Here is a 12902-nt window from a genome sequence, read left to right as displayed (position 1 = left end):
TAGTGCCTTCTCCTGGGGCAGAGGCTAGGATTGGCCTCGGGCTTTGGGATCCCAGAGGCCTGGGTCAAAACCTTTCCCTCATTCGCCAGAAGAACTTGGGGCGAGTCCCTGAACTTCTCCGAGCCTCGGTTTCCTGCTCTGTGGAATGGGAGCAGTAATCAGTGTGTCTGTGGCGTAGGGGTTTTACGAAGAATCGGTAAGAAAAAGCAATAACAGTGCCCAGCACAGTGCACGGTGCCCAGTGAACCTGCATTCACTACTCACGCACTGGGGGAAAAAAATAATAATAAAAAGACCGTCTTCTGCATTCCGACTTCAATACTTACAACCAATAAACCAATATTTGCCTTAACATCTAGAGCCTCTTTTCCTTCCCAGAAACATCAGAGCTCCCCAAGCCGCTGAACATGCTCAGAGCTGCGGTTTGAAAATAAGACAAAACAAAGCAAAATCCCCAACCAGAAAGGATCTGTGAGCTGCCATTTCTCCTGAGGGATTTTGCAAATGCTTCCCTACAAGGAACCCCCACATTTAAGCGGCACCATCCGCTGGGAGGGTGTTGTTTGTGTGTTTTAAATTGCTGAAGGAGGCATTCGTTTAGGCAGTGTGGGCCCCACTCCTGAGAACCCCAAAGCCAAAGGCTGGGAGGCCTCTGGATGGCTCTGTGAGGCTGGTTTAGTAGAAGCGAGGGGGGCGGAGCCAGACTTGCCTGCTTCCTAGCTGAGTGACTTTGGGTTCGTGGCTAGGGCTCTCTGTGCTTCTATGGAGACGGGAGTTATATCCACCTGATAGGAATGATCGACGAAGTTTATTCACGGAACGTGCTTCACCCAGCACCTGGCACAGGGAGCTTTGAAAATGCAAGTGCTTCTTCTCTTCTTTTACACGACAGGTTGGCTTAATCCGCTGGCTCGATGCGTGGGGCATTTTTCATCTTGAAAACTGATGCTTAGTTTACGAAAAGGGGTGGTGCTGGCAGGGGGAGGAGTTAGCTGCTACGAACAGGTAATTTCATGAAGGAGAAAATGCAGAGTTGAACCCCGCCGGGTTGGATGAAGGCAGGAGGCCTGCACCCCAGATGCCGCATGGCTGTGGGGAGGGGTCATCAGAGCTGCAGGTTTTAATGACCGTCGCCGACAGCGATAGAACGCCTTCTCTGTGGCAGACACTGGCCACGCGGGCGGCTTATGTTTATTACAGGTGGGGAACGGAGGCATTTTAGGGATGAGCAGGTCACCCACAATCTCTGGGTTCACGAATGGCAGGTTGGATTTGAAGCCATCTACCTGGAACCTCTTGGCCCTGAAAAATGTGTCCTATTGAACAAAGAAAGTCACAAGAAAAGGGACTATTCTAACCCAACGTTAAGTGGTAAATACGAAGTGGAAGGGGCCACCCTCCCTGCACGCTGGAAACTGTCTTCCCTCCTGCATTTTTCTTCCTGGCACTCACCACCACCACACACACACATGCGCGCGCACACACACACACATGCACACACGCATGCACACACACACACATGCACACACACACGCACACACACATGCACAGACGCACGCGTGCGTGCACGCACACACACACACAACCTCCTGGCTGCTCATGGTTTGTCTTCTCCCAGAGCAGGTCTTTGCCGTTTCCTGTCCCTAGCACACAAATGGTGTGTTGGTGACTAGGAGGCAGCAGGTAAGTTGCTGTCGAACGAATAAATGAATGAATGAATGAATGAATGCATCACCTTAACTTTAGCCCTGAAAGCACTCAGCCACTAACGGAGTTACCAGGATGGGCATGGGGCACCCGGGAGCCTGGTGCCGGGGACCCAGGCTGAGGACGAAGTGGGTTGGAGGGTCGTCTGGGCAACGCGAGCCTGGGAACACGCAGCCCCGCGGGAGGGCGTGTCCGCTACCGCCGCCCTGCGTCTCTACCGCGTCCGCCGGGCCCTGGCGACTAACAAGACAACAAATCTAGAAGCTAAATTTCTTTTGGCGGCTGAGCAGAAGAAGACTGGTGGCAGCCCCTCGCTGCGTAAATTAGAACAATAAGCTGTTTATTAAAAATAACATTTCTCAACACGCACACACTCGAATGAGCATCTAGCCCAGAAACCATCGCAAGACCGTCAGCAGAGGACACAGGAGCTGGCCGTGCGCCCCATGCCACCCCGACTCTGCTGCCGCGAGAGCCGCCGCTGGCCTTTCCACGGCGTTCTAGAAGGAACAGAGCCGCAAGGCGAGGGTCAGCCATCCACCAGGGCCTCGTTCTCGTCCGGACGGGACACGCGAGCTGCCGCCCACCGCAGCCCATGCCGTGAGGACGCGCCAAACCATTTTCTCTTTAAAAAAAAAATGTGAGGGTGGGTTTGGCCGCAGCTGCTGTTAATTTTCTCCTGATTAGTCTAACCCTTCGCCTTCAGAGGAAGTTGTTTAGCAGGAGAGGAAAATGCGGTCACAATATTGTTTTATGACTGTTTATCTTTAGAGCCCAAGCGATACTGATTGCAGATATTTATGTGCATTTTTAAAAATCACGGCTAATGTTTGGAATGCATTTAAAAAAAAAAGTGAAATCCGATTTTGGAGGATCTAGCAATTTTGGAGGATTTCAAAGTGGTAAGCGAGTTGTCTCTACCGGCCCACTGGGACTAATCGCGTAAATGCAGCAATTAGGCCGACGTAATCAAAATGCAGAATATTACCATTCTGTTTGGCTGCGGAAAGCCTGTTTCGGTTTTAAACGTGCATTATCAATGGCTAGTCTAGAAATCTGAGTCTCGGCATATGTTTTATTAAAGGAGCAGCCTCCGAATGAGGAAACTTTGCATTTCTGTTCGAAACTTCGTTTTCCTCTGAGAGGAAGGATGAGTGGAGTATCAGGAGAAAAGCTCCGGACATGATTCCCCCGCCTGCCGCGTAGCCACCGCGGCGGGGGCCGCGACCCCGAGCTGCCAGAGTGGCACTGTCCCTTCTCGTTTTTGGCTTCTCTCCGAGGCGACTGCCAGCAGGTCTGCTGTGCTGTTAAGTTCTCTGGCCTCTGAAGACCATGCCGGGGAGGGCCAGAGGCCTCATCACGGTGCTGTCTTCGGTTTTAGGGTCGCACAGTTCTGGGATCGAATCCCAGTCTTTCCAGCTGCCCTGTGGCCGTGAGGAGACTCTGCATCCTCTTTATAAAATGGGAAAAGATAAGACTCTGTGCTCTGCTGGTTGCAAACTTGCTTAAGAAAAGAAAAGGAGAAGTGTTGACTCAAGAGAAGTGTCGCCCAGGGGCGGCTTCAGGCTTGGCTGCACCCGGGGACATCAGTGATATCATCGAGCGCGCGTGCTCTCCTCCTTTATTCTCTGTCTCTGACGTGTGTTTCCAGCCGGGCCCTGGTCTCTGTCAGAAGAGAGAGACAGTTCCTCTACCCTATTAGGTTCTGTGACCAGGGCCTGTGAATTAAATGGACAAGGACAGGTTAACTGGAGAGAAAGCAAAAACATTTTACTTGCTTTTAACATTTTTACATGGCACGGGGGTCTTATTCAAAAATTACAGTCTTTGACACTGATACACACAGAGCTTTGCTGGTTGAACTGTCCACCAGTAATTGGAAACAGGACCTTTACGAGTAGCATTCTTCTGGAGAGAGAAGGAAAAGGCAAACACATTTGTGGGGGACTCGTGACCAACGAGGGAGGTTTAGGTCTCTTTCAATCCGGTCTTCAAACTCAGGGCTTCTTATTCCCCCTTTCATGTAAAGGAGCAGACATTGGCGCGTGTGGAGGCCTCACCTCGCTGTCGACGGCCGAGGACATCCAGTCTGTCGACTTTTTCTTCGTCCGCGTGCCGCGTCCTGAGAGGCAGCCCTAAGAGGCAGCCCGGTGAGAAGGGGCACACAGATGCGGAGCTACCGGGGGTCCGCGTCGCACCCGCTCACCCCCTGGCCGTTGGCCCAGGCACTCACGTGACTCTCCCAGTCCTCAGGCCCCTTGGCTCTGAAGTGGGGTGGTGACCAACGCTCGGGGCAGGCACGAGAGAACGCCCCAGGAACGTAGCGAGCTGCCCGACATGTGGGGTAGATTCAGTGTTTGGTAGCCACTCCTGCTACTTTTGTGACTGTGGTTGACACATCTCCACAACAAAGGAAGAAAGTGGACTATGGAAGAACTTTTTAGTGATGATGCATGACCTTTGTTAGCATCCAATTTGGGGAAAGCGTGTTAGGATCCAGTCGAGATATGACTGTAGTGGGTAGAATAATGGGCTCCCCCACTCCCCAAAAATGTCCATATCCTAATCCTTGTAGCCTGCAAATAGGTAGCCTGACGAGGCGAAGGAAAATTAAAGTTGCAGATAGAATTGAGGCTGCTAATCGGATGACCCTGAAGTACGGAGATGACCCGAGGTTCCCCGGGTGGCCTGGTGTCATCACAAGCAGAAGAGAGTCACGCGATGTGATTGTGGAAGAACGTCAGGAAGGCACAGCATCGTGGCCTGTTTTAAGGCAGCCGTACTTCTTAGCGCAGCCACTGTGAATGGATAGCATGGCTTTGTGGCCTTGGGGCAGGGTGGCTATTTCCCAGGTCCCAGTCTCTTCACCTGTCAGCTCCTCAGCTATGCTAAGGGCGTGCACCTTCTTACAGCTCCTACACGTTACCTGGGAGCTAGTGGGTGCAAAAGTTATCTTTTTGACTTCAAATTGGACCCCCCAAATACACACATACACTCTATGCAAAACAGGAAGCTGATTCTTGGAGAAGGAAATGAATTCAAACACAGAAGGCCTGACTTTTGTTTAGAGTTGTAAAACCAGGAGAGCCCGACGGTCTCCTCCGTTGACACCTGCCAAACAGTGTGTCGGGGGAAGGACGGGGGCCCCCTGCGTTGCATTCCGGGCGCCAGCACAGGCTGTCAGAGATCAGTCACGCACCTCCGTCAGCTGGCATTTTTCAAAAGATCAGCTACGCGCCGACATCCCTGTGCACGTAGGCGCGGGACTGTTTATAGCCACCGCGTGGTGGGGGCTGGGAAGCAGTGCGAATCTGGCCCTGAGCACGACGCGGACATTCGTGTTCAGACGGCTGAGAAGTTAAGGCTGCTCCGGAGGGTCTCCGGGCCCCCAGGGCGCCTGTCCCTGGCTTCCTTGCATCACGCACGCCAGTGGCAGGTGGAGTGTCCCAGACGCGAGGTGGCCCTTCTTCCCCTGTCCCTCTGCAGCTCTGCTGTCAGCTTGCCAGGCCGAGAGTCACTCACCCACCGCCACCCTCCGTCAGGACAGGCTCTCCGGACCTCCCCGACAGTCCAACCCCAACATCTGTCAGGAGACACGTGGCTCGTCAACAGCAGAGGCCACGTGATGGCTTAAAAACAGTCTGCGCTGGCTTATGACACTCAAGGCATAAATTAAATCACCATCAAGCGCTGTGCTGACAGCACGTGATGACAGGTGTGAATAAGTTGGCACGGGCCACTGTCCTACGCAGCGGCTGTCAGTCACAGCCACGCCCCGCCCTCTCCCGTAGCAGCTGTCAGTCATGGCCACGCCCCGCCCCGTCCCACTGCGGGGCGACGGGGTCTAGGCTGGAGGAGAGGACCGACTCCTGCACGCTCGGGTCTCGGTGACGGTGACCACGTTGCAGCCCTCGGGGTCGTCGCGTCTCCTACCTGTGGCGGGGCCGGCCGCCCGCTCAGGTGCAAAGCTGCACCCCCAGGTGCCCGTGCAGGTGGCGCCCCTCGCTCCAGCCCCGGTGTGGTGGCCGTCCTCGATTCTCCCGCAAGCCACTAGAGCACGTGCTGCAAGTGACGGCAAAGCAGAGGCATCCAAAAACTGAGCAGGAACCCTGGAGGAAGGAAATTATAAGTGATATTTAAACAACAGACGGTCTCTAAGGGGACGGTCCTGGGGACTCCCAGGCCTTGTCGGACTTCCTCGTGGTTAGGTTATGATTTACTGCAGTCTATTGAAACCGCATATCGGGGAAGCTCGCTGGGCCTTTAGGGCTTCTAGAATGCGTTTGGGGCAGAGAAGCCCCCAGCTCAGACCCCGCCCACTCCGTCCTGGTGCGGGGGTGGCACTGCCCCTGGGTAGCACTGGGTGCTCCGTCCCCTCCTCCCGTGTGGCTTTCCTCCTGACAGCCTCTCATCCCAACCTGCAGGTCCAGCGAGGTCCCCCCCTTCCTCGGGCGTGTGCAGGACACCTGGCGGGCCTGGCCTGCCGCGTGGCGACCTGTGCCACCCCTGTCCTGCTCGTCCCTACTCGTTACCATGTGAAATTACCTTGGTCAGGTCCGCCTGCTCACTGTCTCCCTCAGGAGAATGCGCACCCCCCGGGGGCAAGGGCCCCGTCCAGCCTGAGGGTCCCCTCGGCCCGGCCCGGCACCGGGCACAGAGTCCGTGCGCCCTGGGTATCTGCGGAGCGAATCGAGTGGACGCAGAAATCAAGCGTGCCCGCGCGCCCTGGGCATCTCCCGCTCTGAGCCCCAGCCTTCACGGCACAGTGACCCACGAAGAGTTGTGACAGCTGTCAGAGTGCGTTACCGTCACCGTGGGCCAGGCTTCTCCTTGGGCCACATGCAGCCGGCAGCCCCAGCCCTGGCCGGGTCTTGCGCTCAGCCTGGGGCGCACTCACGCTCCGCAGGCTGCCGTCTAGTCTGGTGGGGAGTTTTCGGGAGAGCGGGCGCGGTTACCTCTGCCACCCTCCCTCCCGCCTTTCCCCAGCTGCTCAGTGACTTGGGGCAGCGGCTGAACTGAGAGGGACCGGTGCAGTGCGAATGGCTTCTGGGAACTGGAGAGTGCAGGGTGCGGGCGGTCCCGTGCTGCGGTCAGACGGAGAGTGAGCTGTCGCCACGCTGGCCACGAGGTCCTGGCCGATGCAGACACCGGGCACGGCCGGCCGGCCGGCCAGCCCCACCGCACGCGGCTGTCTGGCTGCCGGGGTCGCGAAGCCAGACAGCGGGCCGAGAGTTTTGCACGAACCGACTTATTTTTCCTTCACACCTGCACTTCAGGGGCCGTGTCAGGCTGTTCTTACTGTTCCTATTTTACAGATTAAGAGTTGAGCCTCAGCAAGGTCAAGAGGCTCCATCAAGGTCACACAGATGAGGTGGCTGGGACATGTGGGCAAGGCTCCTGGAATGCGAGCTGAGGGTGGAAACCGCTCCCCTGGGCCCAGTGGCTCTGAGCAAGGGGGGTGGGGGGAAGGGGGCAGCGCCCCTTCTGGAGTCTGTAGTGGGGTTCGCCAAACGCTCCAGAGACAGAGAATGTCCTCATCTCAGTCGGCAGCTGCACGTTACAACTCTGGTGGAGAAGGGGGAGAAAGACGGAACGTGGGGCAATTGGGGGGGGACCCCAGGCCTGAGCCCCTAAGGTGGGGGGGACCCCCAGGCCCGAGCCCCTAAGGCAGAGTGCAGTTTTAACAGCTGGACAGACAGTTGCCGGCAAATCGCATGCACTGGGCCTGAGGTCTTGTCTTTAGTGACCCCTCCCCACCCCCCGGGACGAGGACGCAGACGTGGCTGGTGGACTAGGCACAGCGGGGAGCTATCCCAGACCTCTGGGTTCCAGCCCGACGTATTCCCTTGGACCTGACTGTCCCGAGCTCACTGATACGGCGCAGCCGCCACTTCCTCCTGCTGCCGGGCAGGTTGGGGGTCCCTCCAGGAGAGCGCTGTTGTCCACTGACCTGCCTGGGGGAGCTGTCGACGGCTTAAAGGGGCCACGTAGGCACAGCTCTGTCCAGCAGAAAGATAATGTGAGCCGTAGATGTAATTTCACGTTTTCTAGTGGCCGCATTATAAAAAGAAACGGGCGACACTAACTTTTTTTTATCGTGGGATGAAACACGTAACATTCAATTTACTGTCCTCGTGTTAAGTTTTATCCACATCATTATGTATCAGATTCAGATGACAGTGATTTTAATAGTACAGTTGATAGAACTCATTGGATTGTAAGTGTTATCACTGAAATGCGCTTTTTTAAAAAAGATCGAAATCTGGTGTGTATTTTTCACATTCGGGGCATATCTCAATTCAGACACTGCATTTTCAATGGAAATACTTGATCTCTGTTTAGATTTCGGTCAGCTTTACAGTTAGTGAAGCAGATTCACACGCCCAGGTGGTTCCAAGTATACTTGTTTTCCAAAAACTGAGCTGTCGGTTTTTAGATCGAAATGGAATTAAATCGAAACTTAAGCTCCTCCATCACACAAGCCTCATGTCGAAGGCTCAGTAGCCAGCCATTCGTGGCCGGTGGCTACCGTGTTGGACAGCACAGGTCAAGAACTTCTAGAAAGTGCTTTGTAAGTGCTGGTCGCTCTTGTCCTTTGCAACAGCAGCATGAGAGGAAAGTGTCTCGTCCTTGACTCCGACAATGGCTGCACTGGTCGGCAGAGCTGGGGGCGGTGGGTCATGTGCCCCACCCCAAGTGAAGGCTCAAGGCCTGTCCACCGCCCCTGGACGGGGGAAGAGCTGCTCAGCCCGACCACCCCTCTCCTCCGCGTGCACGGGCTGGTCCTGCACCGAGCCGCTGACCCAGGCTAATTGGGAGATGGGCTGGGAGGAGGAAGGAAAGACTTCAAACCGAAAATCAAGAATCACCCTGCTTATTCTACGCTGGAAGATCCTTTCAACAACTTCCTCCAGGAAATTGCAAAGGGAAGGTCATTATCCAGAAAAAGAGAGGAGGAGTGACCGTCCACGTGAGGCCCAGATGCCCGTGCGGGGCGGGGGAGGCTGTTTACTGGGTCTCCTAACCAGGTTCCCGTTTTTTAAAGTTTCCATTTCCACGATCGTTTGTTGGCCTTAATTGCTCCCATGCCGATGCGCCCCGAACTGCCTCCTGCAGCCTAGCGTCAGGCCCTAATTGCCTGTGTCCTGCCTGTCCCCTCGAGTCTCCAGGGCAGGCCCATTCCCACATATGCTTCCAGAACCATCTTAATAGAGAGGCAGCAGCGCCCAGCTGACGACATATGTTTAGCTGCCCGCCGAGGTCGGCCAAGCGTGCAATATCACGTTACATGAATGGGAGGGTCAGCCCCAAACAAGCTGCTTTTTACAAGCGCTGGCTTAAGGATTTGCTGCTAACTAGGGCTCGCGGGTAGGGGCTGGGCGGGTAATGGGCTGCTTGTCGGCAGCTCTCTGGCTGCGTTTTGCATTGATTAGGAAGTTTTCCGTCTCCCGGGACAACGCTCCTCCCTTCAACCACGACTTTGCAGCCACGGGGGTTCCCGGACCCAAGGCGGCAGCCTCTGGGCCTGGAGCAGGGAGAACGTGGGTTCAGGGCTCCCGAAGTGTGGGGAGTGGGCTGGGGGAGCCCTCCGCTTGCTCACAAGTGCACCTATGCTCCATTGGGCAGATGTCTGCAGGGGAGAAGGGGAGAGGGAGGGAGGCCGCTGCTCCGGAGACGACAGGCAGACGTGAAAGAACCCAAGGCCACCGCTCACCTGCCGGAGCCCAACGCCCGGCTGGCCCGCAAAGGCGCCTGCACAAGCAGACCCCACTTCGGAAATCAGCAGCGATGCTCAAGGCGAGCCTCGAAGCCCAGCGACCAGCCAAGGGCCTGGACAACGTTCCGGACATAAACAGCAGTGTTGTCAGGGTGCCCTGTCAGTCACGATGAGGACGAGGGCATTCCGTGAGCGCTTTCTGCGTCCTGGTGCTGGACCGAGAGCGTGACAAGGACTCAACAGATCTAATCCTCTTAGCAGCCCGCCGAGGCACCGTGCCCATCTCGGAGCTTAGGAAACAGGGCAGAGCAGCGGAAGTAACTTGCCAAAGGTTGGCCTCGGCCAGTCTACCTCCCCCCCCCTCCGTTCCTTCCTTCTTTCCTCTCTTCTTTTTTAATGGTAAAAGCTCCTTTTTAAACGAGTTAATGACAGAGAAGCGAGTTAGGTAAGACATAAATCCCAAATGTAAAAGCGCCCCACGCCTGTGCCTTATCCCGCCCCCCCGCCCCACGCCTGTGCCTTATCCCCCACCCCCCGCCCCACGCCTGTGCCTTATCCCCCACCCCCCGCCCCACGCCTGTGCCTTATTACCCCCCCCGCCCCACGCCTGTGCCTTATTACCCCCCCCGCCCCACGCCTGTGCCTTATCCCACCCCCCGCCCCACGCCTGTGCCTTATCCCGCCCCCGCCCCGCTAGCCATTCAGTGGGTGTCGTGTGTACACACAGCACTTTTCGTTATTCACTCAACACACTTTCAGCGCGAAGCCCATGTGTGTCAGGGATCATGCCAGGGGAGGCGATGAGGGTTCCTCGACCCGGGCACTACTGACCTTTGGGCTGGGTCCCTCCCCATGACGGGGGGCTGTGCCGGGTACTGTAGGGTGTTTAGCAGCACCCTTGGCCTCTACTCACCAAATGCCAGTAGCATTCTCGCCCCTTAGTCATGGCGACAAAAAAGGCCCCAGACATTGTCGCATATCCCCTGGGGGCCGAAGTCAGCCCCGACCAGGTCTGCTGGCCCAGAGAGGTGGGTGCGCGTCTCTGGCTCGTTCTCTTCCATGGCACGGCACCCCGGTGTGCTCGCCCTGGGTCCCAGCATCCCTACGGTGCCCGCGGCCTCAGATTCCAGAGCACGGGGGTGTGGGGGCCTCCCGGTGACAGGCATGCCGGGCCGTTTCCAACCTTCCCCCATCCGGATGCACGTGCTGGTGTCATTTCTATGGGACCGATTCATTCAAGGGAAACTGTTGGATCGAAGGTGTAAGCACCAGCGTGTCTCCTCCCAAAACAGCACTGTCCCAGTGGGCCCCCACTCGCCAAGTGGCCCCCTCATGGCGCAGGTGGAAGCCATCGGAAGATCGTTCTAAAGAGACGATGCGGGACAAGTTAGGAAAAAGACATTATGCCGTGTTTCATTCCAGGGGCTCTTTTGCTTACGTTTCGCTAGTAAGATATTTTTTAACTTAATAAACCTAACTACTCACAGAGGCAATTAAGATTTCCCCAGCATGAGCGCCTAGAAACTTAGCCTTGGTGCTTTCAAAATTATTGAACACACCGGAAGGAGCCGTGTGTTCGCTGATGACAAATGACATGCCCTGTTTCTCGCCTTGCTGACTTCACTTCACGGTGTATCTTGAGCATGGTTCCATTTCGATATGTAAGAAAGAGCCCCACGACTTACTGTTGAATGATACACGTGAAACTTATTTAATTTTGTTAATCAGTGTTACCCCAATCATTTTTAATTAAGAAAAAAAAAAAAGAGCCCCATTCTCTTTTGAACAGCCACAGAGTCTTCTGCTGAGTGGCTGTTTTATTACCCATCCAACCAGCCCTGATGGATGCACAATTAGGTTGTTTCCAGCCTCTTGCTACTGGGAACGATCCTGCAAAGGCCATCCTTGTGCACACCTTCTGTCTCCCGAGTGGCGGTGTATTTGTAGGACAAATTATTCGCGACGGGATTGCCAGGCCAAAGGGTGCGTGTCTTTTTAATTAAGAAATCTATTGCCTAATTGTCTTCCATAGATGTTGCATTAGTCCATAGCCCAAGTAGCCTGACAGGGGTCCAACTTGACACTGTGCCTGATTTTAAGGTCCACGGAGCAGCGAACATTCGCTTGGGGAAAGGTGGCGATGCCAGGGGCGGTCTGGGAAATGCAGATTCTCTTGACGAGGTGCCAGGTCCAGTTCTGTCTCCTCCAAAAGACAGACAAGGACAGAGAAGTCCCCTTCTCTGCAAAGCAGCCTCCAGCCTGAGGCTTGTGGGGAGGAGGGGGGGAGAGGGAGGGGCAGGGAGGGAGAGCTCCACTAGCTGGCTGAAAAAGCTTCCCTTTGCTCCAGCTCCCTTCTGTTCCCATCTGAAAGAAGGGGGTCACCCTCACGTCCCCACCTCACAAGCCTTTGGTGGAAGGCATCGATGACACAATACGCATCTTCGGTTTTGACAAAAGCGTGTGTCACAGATGGACCGTCATCAGGTGGCAGCCAGGAAAGAGCACCTGGTCTGCCAGCAGTTGACCAAAACTAGGCTAGGGATGGACAAGCCAGTGGCCGCTCTTGGGAATCTGTCGAACATGTTTAAAATAGGCTCTCAATGCTTTGACGCTCGCCCTGCGGAAGGGGAAGGCGGGTCCCCCCACCCGCGTCAGTGTGGGCCAGACTTGGGGCGCGACTTCTGAGGCCGACTCACACAAAGCAGAGCCATCCCCTCGGGCTCCCTCCCTCCTGGGTTGCCAGCTGCCATGTTGTGAGGACACTCGAGCAGCTTGTGGAGGAGCCCGCATGGGGAGGAGCTGAGGCCTCTCACTCACAGCTCGGCCACCTTGTCAGCCGCAGGAGCGGGCCACCTTGGAACTGGACCCCCAGCCCTGGTCCCGCCTTCCGATGACTGCGGCTTTGGCCAGCTTCATGACTGCGGTCACGTGAGAGACCCTGAGTCAGAACCGCTCAGCTAACTTGCTCCCGAGTTCTTAATTCATCGAAACTGCGAGGATGATACCTGTTTGTTGTTGTTTTAGGCCACCAAGTTTTGGGGAATTTATTACAAATGCATGTGACCAGGACGATCAGCTCCTCTCAGGGGCTGGTTTCATCATTTGCTTACGATGCAGCCCTGGCCAACAGGATTTCTGGGGAAGCCTCCCCGGGCATCGCTGCCCAAACCGGACTGTGCCCAGGAATTACTGGGCATCTCATTAAGCTGTTAACTCCGATTCAGCGGGTCCGGGGTGGGGCACAGGATCCTGCACATCTAATGCGCTCGTGGACGATGCTGATGCTTCTGGTCCATGAACCACATCTTGAGTTACAAGGTCCTAAGGAATTTCTGGGAAGAGTCCCCTCTGCACCACCACCCCCAGCCCCCTGTATGGAAAGAGACGCACATAACAGAAGCTGTCTTTTCTGTTTGCGTGCATGCTGCTTAGAGGTGTGGCTACAATCGCGACGGACCACAGCTCGATAACCTGGGAC

Source organism: Rousettus aegyptiacus, unplaced genomic scaffold (assembly GCF_014176215.1).
Source record: "Rousettus aegyptiacus isolate mRouAeg1 unplaced genomic scaffold, mRouAeg1.p scaffold_m13_p_12, whole genome shotgun sequence".
NCBI lineage: Eukaryota > Metazoa > Chordata > Mammalia > Chiroptera > Pteropodidae > Rousettus > Rousettus aegyptiacus.
This window is presented reverse-complemented; position numbering follows the sequence as displayed.